Source organism: Dinoponera quadriceps, unplaced genomic scaffold (genome assembly GCF_001313825.1).
Source record: "Dinoponera quadriceps isolate SergipeBrazil2010 unplaced genomic scaffold, ASM131382v1 scaffold4444, whole genome shotgun sequence".
NCBI classification, from domain to species: Eukaryota; Metazoa; Arthropoda; class Insecta; order Hymenoptera; family Formicidae; genus Dinoponera; species Dinoponera quadriceps.
The window spans coordinates 766,125-778,391 of NW_014558991.1; the positions used below are offsets into that span (position 1 = coordinate 766,125).

The 12,267-nt window shown below is 44.5% G+C and overlaps 1 protein-coding gene across 2 annotated transcripts in view; it reads left to right on the plus strand.

Annotated features, from left to right (window-relative positions):
- The window catches only part of LOC106750036 (5-hydroxytryptamine receptor 2A-like), a 137,032-nt gene that overhangs the window by 70,165 nt on the left and 54,600 nt on the right, over positions 1-12,267 (plus strand). Inside the window, exon 2 of one of the 2 annotated variants that reach the window (XM_014630071.1) lies at positions 5,761-5,869. The gene's annotated coding sequence lies outside the window, so the exon portion shown is untranslated. Of the gene's footprint in view, positions 1-5,760; positions 5,870-8,277; positions 8,343-12,267 lie in introns of those variants that run through there. The other variant, XM_014630072.1, reaches the window with a different exon arrangement.

A 12,267-nucleotide genomic window follows, 5' to 3' on the forward strand; every position in this document is an offset into this window, starting at 1 on the left:
AACGACGGGCGACGAACCCTCCCAGCCGAGTGATACGACGGCGGTTCTCCGTACCGGGGAATACCGGGGAATATGCGACCGCAACGTAACTATAGAATATCAAGGATGGGAGGGGCGAAGGGGGGCGAGAGAAACATTTAATAATAATAGGGCGCGAATACTGAATTCCGAAAGTCCGCAAAGGTGTCGGCGATAAACAAGCGTCGATCGATCGATGCTGCTATCCGACGAAGAAAAAAGAGAAGAGAAAGAGAGGAAGAGAGAGAGAGAAACTTTTTCCTCCGACTGACATCACTTCGCTCGGATTACTCTCCGACGAAGGAGGAAGGAAACCGACGAAGCGCTCGTTCGCTCGCTCGCTCGCCACACGTGGCGGAATCTACTTGCGCGGAGTTTCCGCCGACGTCGCGATTGCGCAGGCGGAGCGGTCAGCTCGTCGTCCGACCGACCGACCGACGACGTTTCCGTGTCCGTTCGCGCGAACACGATCGCTGTCCGTCCACGCGATTAATTCTCGCGCGAATTCCACGGAAAGAGCAGCGGAAACGCGTTCGCCGTTATAGGACCACCACGATTCTCTCTCACTTTCTCTCTCTCTCTCTCTCTCTCTCTCTTTCTCGCAGTCTCTTAATTCGCTAGTCGATAAACCCCGGTCACCGGCTGCTTCCGTCTGAGCGCAAGGAGGTACTTCGCCGATGTACTTACAGCGGTAGCGGCGAGCCGGCAGCTCTCCATCGTCGGAACAATAGCGGGGCTCGCTACACGAGCCGCGACGGGCGAATTCCCGCCAAATACGCGGTTTTAATTAGGCGAAGTATCGTAATTAGCAGGAACGTTATGAACTTACTAACAAGTTCGTGCTTGCCTTCGTTCGGGACTTCTGCCTGTAATGGCTCGCGCGCTGACGCCGATATTAATAATCCACTAATTAAGATAATTCGGCGATTAAACGCCCGCCGAAGAACGCTCATTAGAAAGTCAATTCGAAAACAGGACCAGCAATTACCCATCCTACGGGCGTAAGTCGTGCGCTCGTAAAATAACGAGCCGGCGCGGCGAATTACGCGGCCGAGCGACCGGGACGAAAGCGTCCCGGTGAGCGTTCCATGCGAATGGATTCGATTTGCATATGACCGATTTATTTCGATTAACTGCGAGACGTAACTTTTAAGTAACCATCCGTCTCTTTTCCGGGCTGAGAGATCGGAGAGGAACGGGGAATCGATTAATTTTCATCCTAGTTCGAACGACTCCCCGTCACGCCCCGGGAATTAAAATTAAAAAGCGACAAAGACCCGGATGAATTTTAACTACAATTTAACTACAGTCTCGTTTTCTCACGTCGTCTCTCTCTCAGTCTCTCTCTCTCTCTCTTTTAAACCAAATAAAACTAGAGTTAACTGATGTCGGTGGAACCGCGTTCTCAGAGAGAAAGAGCGAACATAGCGGGAAAGAAAAAGCTGTCGCGTTTTCGCGCGACGTTTCCGGGATAGCAGTTTTAGACATTCGATTAATCTTAGATCCAAAACGCGGGCGAATGAAAGGTTCGAGCGACGGCGTATTACTACATATTGGCGCACGGACTCGGATCGCCATACGGCCCTCCGAGGATATCCCGCGTTATTCGAAGACCCTCTCGAAGAGCCTCTTCGGGTTTAAGTGGCTTTGCGCGAGCGGATATTGTGGATCTCTAATTTATGACGAAGGCGGAATGCGAAAGGAATTTCTATGGCAGCTCGGAAGGACCTCCTGCAACGTGTTACCTAAGAGGTAACGGGAGAACGGCCGAGACGCCCGCCCGTGTGAATTATTTGACTAAAGAACGGCGAAACGGCCCTCCCATAATTCCCGAAAGAACGCCACACGGCGCAGGTGCTAATTATTTTGCAGCGCTAATTATCGAAATAGTTGCCTCTCCTCGGCTGCGAGAGCTTAAAGAGGAGACGACTCCAAGCCCCAGGTTCGAATGCCCGCGTTGCGTTGACTCGAGGAGGGGAGGAGAGTTCGTATATTTTTCCTATTATCTCTATCAGCAGATCCTCTCTCGTCCTTTCTTTCTTTCGTCCTTTCTCTTTTTTATCTCTCATAAGACCGCTCCTTCGCGACACTTCCATTGTGGCGATTATGAAATACTGTAATGACACGACCTCGTCACGCAAAATGTATGACGACTCTCAAAGACTGTAAGCTTCTCTTCTTTTTCAGAATTGGGTCATTCCAGACTTCCACTTTAACAAAACCGTTGGTTCCCCCTATAATCCCTTCTTTCTGCTGGATTCCCGAGCGCGGATATATATACATACAGCCACAGTTATAAATACTCGTTTCAACATTCGCGGGCCGTTATAGCATTACTTAAACTGACTCGATGCTCCTTACGGTAAAGTATCTTATTACTAAGTTCGTTGTAAGTATCTTATTGCCGGTCGTTAAAATGGTTAAGCTTTGCGTCTCTCTCGGAATTCAAATGCAAAGAGCAAATTACAATCCGTCGACGCAACGTATGCCTTTTTAAACGCGCGATATTACACGAAAAGATTTCTCTGAGGCAAATAATTTTAGGAATATGTGTACGTTTATTTAAGTTTGCATGAATTCACGTACAATGAGAGATAAAAACTACAGAGCAAAGTTGGATAATGGAAAAGTTAATAATCTAGACGTTTTTTCGGCGCCATTTTAATTCACCTATGCACGAAATAACGTTTTATTTGCGGTTTTACCGTCGTTATACCTGCATATTAAAATAATGATAAAGTTGTTAACACTTGCATCTTCAACACGAAGGAAATAACTTTTAGATCTCACGGAACTATTAAGCCCCAATGCAAGAGTACAATTGACGCATAACGCGTTTGTAATCCTCGAAAACCGCGACTTACGTTACGAAGAACTTACACGAGCGCGATTTTAAGCCTTGCACGAAACATCCGTTCTTAGTTTTGGTATGAATAGTTATTCCGACACAGTAGTGCTCTGATTTGGGAGATACATCTACATCTATGAAGCAGCATTACAACAGAGTGGCCGCGTATAATGAAGTGTACACGTGCAATGTGGCGCAACGCCGCGCCACTCTCTTGATAATGCTCTTGCATATGTATTTCTAACGAATTTCGGAAACGTGGCGCGAATATCTCGTGTTTTCTAGGCCGTAAATACACCCTGCATCAACTCGTCGAATATAAATCATAGCGTGGTCGGGGAGGAATTGTAGAAAGAAACGTAAGCTAAGAAACCCCGTGCCAAGATAGCCGACCGCAACTGTCTTTTTCTACTGATCCTTTTTCTACTGCAGGTCCGACCGCAAATATTCTTTCCCACTGCTGCCCTGACCACAACCATCATTTTCCACCGAGTCTTTCTTTTTTACTGCGGCTCCGCGCGCGCTATCTCTTTCTACCAATTCTTCTCCTACGACATTCCTTTGCTAGATTCTTTTTTCTTCACACACGAATGCGTGCGTCTTTTGCCAAGTGTTAATTGCATTTCTATGTATAATATTGAGGTAAAACGTGTATAAAATATATAATAAGAATAAGATAGAAAGAAATAAAAAAACATATAGGAAACCTCCAGTCAACATTGGCGATCCGACCGAGCACAACTGTCGATTTCTATTGATTCTTTTTCTACTGCTGGTCAAGCCGCAACTATCTATTTCTACTGATTCTTTCGCTACGGAATTTACTTCTTTGCGGATTCTTTCTTTGAAAATACAAAAGTGAACATCTTGTGCCAACTAGCTAATTGCTTTTTTACTACGTTTCATACACAGAGAAAATATTGAGTAGTATAAAGAATATATTAAAATTATATTTCTTTTACAATATTTCTATATAAAGTTAGATTATATTGAAATTGTAGTATAAATTACTAAATGAATAGTAAATGTAACGAAAGAGACCAAATATGACATATATCCGCATTATATTTTTCAACGACAGTTCTCTAATAAAAAGTGTTTAGTATTTTTAAGTAAAAATATAATAATCTTGATCATAATATCAGTATAGTCCAATTTTATTAAAATTTGATTGTATTTATTACTACAATATTTTCTCCGTTTACATGAAAAATAAACGTGAGCCCGATCTAGCCAAGTTCAATCGCGAATAGCCAGTATTACTAAATGCAAGGAAACTGTAATATCCTTTGAAATATGATCTTCGCTAAATTTACCCAAAATCCAGAATAAAATGGCTGAATGAAATCCTCCCTCTATTTCAGTAAATACAAATTTAAACGTCGCTCCCACCGGAAACCCGATCCATACCGTACAGCGACACTTATCCGTTTCTCTTATTTTATACGCCGCCCAGACACGCGTATATTTTAATATGCAGAAACCAATACGTTATCTTTTATCACGCGCGAGCGAGCTACGTCGCACGGTGAAGCTCGACCTGCAAAAATAGAACGTACGATCGCCGGCCACCGGTCGAAAATGCCAGGAAAAGTTGCGCGCGTAAAGTTTTCCGTATATGGGTCGTCGAAAAATTCCAGGCAACGCCACAAGTTCTCGCTGTGTCTGGCAACCGCAACGTTAGCAAAAGTTCGCCAGCACGCCGGTGAGCCGCGAACGGTCAGCTTTGAGAGTCTCTGTCGCGCGCAGCTTTTCATTAAATACGCATCGTCTTAGTCCGTCCGCCGTTCACATTTTCGTCGCAATGGAGAGAGCGGAAAAGAGAAAGAGAGAAACCACCGTGTGTAATTTCGACGAACATCTCGCGTTTACCGGGCGCGCGTGCACTTAGTGGGATATAAATTTAACGGGTCACGTTCGCGCACTCCCTCCCCTTTCTTTATACGCGCCATCGGTGCCGGACATAAAAGCGACTCTGTACGTAAGAGAGTCGGCAGTGAGCCGTAAGTTTCGCTATCAATTACAAGAAGCGAATCCTCTCCGTTCGACGGAACGAAGGATCGCCGGACGCTACGATGGCCGCCGACGGCGTGCGAAAATTCGATGGAGCCGAGTAGCGAGGGTGGTAACGATCGACTAGTACGGGGTGTCGAGTGCTTCCATTGCGAGAGACGAGCGGGCAGGTGGACGAACGAGCGGACGAGCGAGCGAGTGCGAACGCACGCCTTAACGTTATGCTGACTTCCGTGCTCGTCGAATTGCACAGCTTCATCCGAAAATCCAATACGCTCGAATCTGACGGTCCAACACGCCTCAGTAATTTGAACATGGATCTAAATGGATCCGCCGTAAGACCGTCTATTTCAGGCTAGTTTGGCGCGTGCAAATCCAATTTCTCGATGACGTTCGCGCGCGCTCGTTCGTTCCGTTCGCCCGCACTCGTAATTAGAATAGAAACCATTATAAAATTACCGCGGGAACAGTCGAAAATTTTATCCGATCCCGTCATAAATCGTGCCGAAAGAATTAAGAGTGGCGGATTTTCCGTGTAAATCCGAACCAGACTTTATTCCCCGCGTAATTTCGTGCCCGTCATTGTTAAGTGAAAATTTAATCCTGAAGTGAATTGTTCTCTCTCTTTTTCGTTCTTTCCCTTCTCGTATTATATTTGAAAAATTATCATCCGAGGAAATTTTAGAACAGCGCTTAAAAATTAAGATCGTTACCATCCGATCTCAAAAGTAAAGAATTGTAAAACTTTCGTACGCTTGCTTCCATATTGAGATATGAAATAACTCATACATGCACAATTTATATAAATATTTCGATAATTTTGCAATCTACAATTCAGCGAACACGATCAATCTAAGAACGTATGTTCTCCTGTCTTGCAGGCTACCAGCGATCAAGGAATGCAATCGCTTCATAAACACAGAGCAGCGATGGTCATCAACATATAAACAGTGCATAGATTGGATCCTTGTGGGCCATTTCTAAGCTCAGGTCGGTTGAAACACTTGTTGAACATAGTGGAACTCCTAATAATCCCCTAACCAAATTGTATGCTTCGTATAACCCACCGTCGTTTTGCGATGACGCGAGATTACACGCGTGACGTTGTGCAAAATTTCGCGATTGAATTACCGTATCGTCACCCGGCGGCGGATGAATTTCAGATCGATACATATGTATCTGCAACGACGGACAAGACGTACGAAAGCGTAAAACACGAACGATGTGATTCAGCGCGATCTCTCCGTCCGGTAGAAATTATCGCACGCTCGACTGTTCGCGCACGGTAAAATTCCATCGTCGAATTATCGCGCGAAGATACGACGAAATTTTTACATCGTTGCATCCAAAATTCCCTCACCGAATCGTTTTAAAACTTTCGTACAATTTCCCCGCTTAAATTAAACCATCTTAAAGGGATGTCGGAGTGTTAGAATTCACCAGAATTCACCAAAATTTTGTGGGCACGCTATTCTGGCTATGTAGAATCATAAATCTTTTTGCATGATGATAATACATATAGCCTGCTTTGGTCGACTTTATACCGAAAACGAAAGAAAGCTGCATTTCTTTTCGCTAGTTCTTATTTCAATATGCCATCTAGAGTTGTCAACGTAAGATAATATTTGCTTCATAAGTAAAAGTTCTGCAGATTATGAGAATAAAAGAAAGTCAGGACAGGGCATAAACTGCATTACAAAATATTACTCAACTGTTAGAATTAAGCTTAGAAGCTTAATTTAACAAATAATAATAACGCGCGTGAAAATGAAGTGTCAATGTGTGCGAAATTATTAGTATGGTAAGCTGAAAAAGAGCATTATGGTTTATATATAGTTTCGGGATTTACCATCAAAGGCGTTACTGTATTTTTTTTTAATATGTGTACACACACTAACACATAGCTTATATGTACGTAAGAGCGAGAAGCTTAATTAGATAAAGACTGATTATCAATCATTTTCTCTGTTCCTCGTGCACAAATACACATATCCATATGTCTAATGGCATCGATAACGTCGTAACGAAATGTTACCAATCACTTTATTACCGACACTTCCCGGGTAGAAATTAATCGGGACGTGCCCCAGTTCTGTCGTGGCTTTAGATAGGCACGCCCCAAGATAGGCCTGTCTTCGTTGGGCCTAGATAATGCCTAGAAAGACAACTCCAGAATAGAATTTCATAAATAGGCCCTGAATAGGCACTGATGTGGATGCTCGTAACAAGGCTTACGGCCCAGGATCACAGGGCCCAGTCAGGGCCTAGTTAGATTTACAAAACTGGTTCTAAATTGTACGAGCGTCATATTTTTGTGTAGGGCCTAGATAGAACTAGAGAAAAATTGTGTAGAGGCTTTCTAGTATCCGTTTTAAATTTCTACCCGGATTCTGTCGGAGTTCGGCAACCACTCTGACATCCCCTTAAATTAAAACACCTTAAATCTCAGATTCGCTTCGCCGTTTATTTCTCGGATTTTAATGATTACACTGATAGAAGATTAAAGTTAGTTTCGGGGCAGAACATATAATATAAGCATAAACATATAATATAATAGTAGCAACATTGATATAAGGTTATTATCATTGGCACTATAATAACACTTACTAGAAAAATAGACATACCAGAAAATTCTCCTGACTATTTATGTGATTAAAGGATATGTTCGGCGCCGAAACTAACTATAATTTTCTATCGGTGTGGCTGAATCTTCGCGGCCACATAATCCACGCGTCTAATTTCCAGGTCTCTGCATTTTTGAATCATCCGGCGGGAGAGCGTGCGTGCGAGAGAATAAAAAAACCCCCGCAACAATACCACATTGCGCAATTCCTGCGGACTTTACAATTCACGAGACGATATATACATGCCACGTGGGCGCTCGCGCGGACGCACGGAGCACAAAAGCAAAACAGTAGTTACAGCAAACGAGTCGCGAGATTGCGGCTGGTGGAGTCGGTGAGCGCGGGCGTATGTATGCGGCCCGTTGCGACTCGTTAAAAGTGCAGCGCGGCGTGGCTAAACTCCAGAAGTCAATAAAGAGATAGTGCACAGTCGCCCAGCTACGCAAGAGCAACAAAATATTTCACGTTAAACCGGCGCGAGTGACCCCGGAGGCGAAGTTTGCCGAGTAATATTAGATTACGGCCGGCAACGTGAGCGTTTTCGTACGTCACGCCGTGCATTATCGATGCTTTTACCGCTAACGACGCTTTTAGGGGCCGCTTTTCGAAAGTGTGTGCAACACTCACTTTCCGCGATTCCGCGAGGCGGACGATTGACGTGACACCACGCGAGACTCTTTTCTTCGGATTCTGCGTCGAAGATCGCTTTCCGTGCTACGCGACGCGAAGCAACACCATGCGATCGCGGAAGTCACCGACATATATTGTACTGGCAATAGTACTGGATAGATCATGGAATCGAAACCGTGTTGAGAGATGTGGAAAAAACAGAACGATATGTGAGTAGTAGCTGCTCGTATAAACTGGAACTATGAAGTATGAAAAAATTCTAAACAGATTTCGTTTTACTGTTACATGTTTCCTTCGTATGATAAACAAATAGAAACCACATTTAATAATTATTTATCATATATATACAGAATATCCTAGTTCAACATGGACAAATTTTGTGAGAGCGAAGCATAGATTGAAATGAACAAAAAAGCCCCGTATTTTGCAAACAACACGCAGAATTTCGAGTTATTAATTATTGAAAATGACCATGTGTGACTATAACGACATCATTATGTTGAATCTTCAAATCTGGAACTTGTACAACAACCGTCATATACTTGTAGATTGAACATTACTCTGAATAGAAAAGTTCTTTATCATTTCGCAAATAACACGCAAGTTTTTTAGTTATTATTTACGAAAATCTTTATACATGGCCATTTTCAATCATTAATAACTTGAAATTTTGCATATTGTATACAAAATAATAGAGAACTATTTGATTCGTCTTAATCCGTTCTACACGCTTGTTAAGTTTGTCCATGTTGATCTGAGATATCCTGTATAATAATTTTAGTTCTGCGCAACGTTTACAGCGTTATATATTTATAAATTGCAAGGGTATTTTCAGCTTTTGTAAATACGATACCGTTCCCCTTCTTCTTAGGCAAAATTCAACTAATGGTAAGAGAGTAGAAGGAGAGATCCGTGCCCAAACACCTACTTTCCCTTTTCTAAATCTCTCAACGCGAAAAATCGAAGAAATCTTGCCGCTCCGTCCTGCACAATATGTCGATAGCAGGAGCACGAGACTACGCGTCATTAATAACGCGCGAACGTACACGTGTACGCGCGCCCCAAGTTTTCCGCGTGTGTGGTGTATCGACAGGCAACAGCTGGGACATTAACCTGGATACATGCATGGATACGAGTTCGGCGCCGCCAATAAAAGAATTGCTCCGATCCGGCTTTTCCGACGTAACCCGTCGCCATCGATCGGCCGCGTGATAAGAGATTATGCTCGATTTTATTTAAATTCCCTCTTGCATCCTCGAGAACGCACGGATACCGACAAGGACAGAACAGGCGGAACGCGCGCTGTGTGCCCGATAGAATCAATATAGAGATTCTTTTTTTAGATTGATCGAATATAGTACGGTAATGAAGTATGACGGCGAAACGTCGAGCGCACGTCGGGATTCTCTCAAGGCCACGAAGATAGGACGTTACGCGGTTACATGTAACCGATTTCCTTGAAGTTAAATATGTACCGGAGAGAAAGAGAGAGAGAGAGAGAGACAAAGCGAGCGTTAAACGGACGGTGAAGGTGATTGTCGTTGCGCGTGCAGCGCAGCCGCGAAGTAAATATAAACGAACGTCGTCTTTATTTTTACACTCGCTCTATTGATAACGATATGATTTTTAATATTCCATCAATGAAACATTCCCATTGACTCCGGCCGATAAGTTCTACAGAGTATCATGCCGCGTTAATTACCTGGTTGGAAAACAGTCCGCTCGGAACTCTCTCTCTCTCTCTCTCTCTCTCTCTCTCTCTCTCTCTCTCTCTCGGTGTAAAAGTAAACAGCGGTGAAGCTCACCGCAGGATTCCAGCCTCACATTCAGAGTGTACCCGCATTAATCCCGTTAAGTGCGTGATTACGCTACTCTGCGCGTCGCTAACAAGCAACAAGCGTCATCGCGCGACGCCTCCGTTATATTTTCTGATATGTGAGCTATATTGTCCCAAAGTTTCCGATGTGTACGCGACGCTCGGCTAAAGGAGCTATTACGGTGTACGCTCGCGCTCGCGAGCGAAGTGTCTGTCATCTCGCGTTTAATTAATTACACGCGAACTTATACGTCGCGCGCGCGTGCGCGCGCACTCGGGCGTGTTCGCCTCAGCCTGTGGCGCTTGGCGAGCTTACAACGTTCGCGCGCGCAACGTTACAAGTGGCACGCCACGATACCGCCCTGCCTGTGTATAATTAGATTTATGGTCACGCTTTGATACCGCTTAATTCTTCGCGCCGTAACAGCAGGCGCATAGTTATAGTTGCGTTAGGCTAATATAAAGCCAAGAGATAAACGGAGGAAGGGAGAAGACGAAGGGATAGATAGGTAGATAGATAGATAGATAGAGAGAGAAAGAGAGACCGGGTCCTGCCCCGAAATGCGAATATCTACCGATCCGTATAAGCGCGCATTAGCCTCTCGTGTAATTATAACGCGGCAATTAGTCAGCAGGAAAGCGCGCCCACGTATTACAGCGCGCGCGGCGACGTGCGGACCTCTCTTCCTTCCTTTCGACCGACTCTACAGGCTTTCCCTGCTTACCGAGCGGCAGGTCCTACGGTCGCTGCAGCTGAAAGTTTTATGAGCTAACGTTTTCGCATGCCGTCTTTCGCCACCGTGCGGTGCGCATCTCCGTGCACGGAGAAAAAGACGTCATGCTCGGTGTCTCGGTGCTACGCATTCTTTCCGTGAAACTTTTCCCCAAACTTTCGGAGACCGCCCCTGCCTCGTGTCACGCGAGACAAGAATTAATCTTACATCTCTCTCTCTCTCTCTTTCTCTCTCTCTTTATTACGTTTTATTATTTAATTTCTCTTTACGCTCTAGTCACCGGTTTCATCTCCCGCGTAATGAAAGTGTTGTTCGTTGGCGAAAACGGCTCGGTAAATGTTTTTAATTAAAAAAAACTCGCGCGATACGGGTCGGCGTTGGTACACAATCGTTGCTCAATATTTTTTTAATATGATTGTGTGTAATACAATCTCTTAAGCGTCGGTTAATCGTTGAAAATTCCAGCTGTTCGACCAAACGGCATCAAACGCACGGGGATATCCATCGAGGACAACGAGCGATACATCCGAGCCATAATGGGAGAGGAGCTCGTAACTCCGTCGAAACGATCCACCCCATCCGTCCGTCCATCTGTCCGTCTCTTCATCTATCCGTCCGACCATATCGTACACAAAATCCGCAATCGCGTTTGTTGCCGATCAGCGAATTAGCCTAATGCAATCCCAAGTTCTTCGGTAACGCTAAATGACGTAACTCGATACGCGACCGACCGCCAACGCGACATGGCATTCGCGATTTTCGCCGTGATTCTACGAGGAATCCGTAACGGCTCTTCAACGTAATCGCGTTGCAGGGTCCTCGACGTTCGCCGTTAAAAAAAAAATACGAAATGGACAGACCACCGCTTGCTGTACAGCAGAGACAGAGGGGGGACGAGAAGGGAAAGAGAGGAAGATAATCAAATCGGCCCATTCGGAATGTCGAGATCACATAAATGTCAATGAACCTTTTTCACTCATAACTCTTCATCATTTCAAATTTCGTTCGTGAACCTCGGTCCTATCGAACCCAAATCGTGTTGCGTGTCGCGAGAAGGTTATCGCGATCGCGATGTCGAGAAATTTGTGAAAATGCCGGCTTTCGTGCCTTCTCGTTTCCGGTGGAAAATTACCCACGATCGGCTCTTTATATCTCCTATTGATCCGGATCGGTCCGTAACGATACGGAAAAGGCAATATTCCCCGAAGGGTTTCATAAAGGCGAACGTAAACTGAAAATATATTTCCCCCCTGACTCCGTGACCTTTCGGCTCGCGATTAACTTACGAAAAGTGAATTTAGATTTGTTACGAAGATATCAAATATATCATATGTTGTGCAAGTATTGAACCCAAAAAAGAATAGGACCGAAGAGAGAATCGAAATCTATAAATATCTCTTTGATAAAATGTAAAAAGAAAATGTGACACATTGAAGTTCAGGACGGAGTTTCCGCACGCGCTCCCATCTGTTTCCCCATTTCCAATTTCAATTTCTATTTAGTCGACAAGACAGGATTTATTTCACAACCGCTTTCTGAGTACAAGAAAGGGTCGCGCGCGCGCGCGCACGAGGGAGCGAGAGA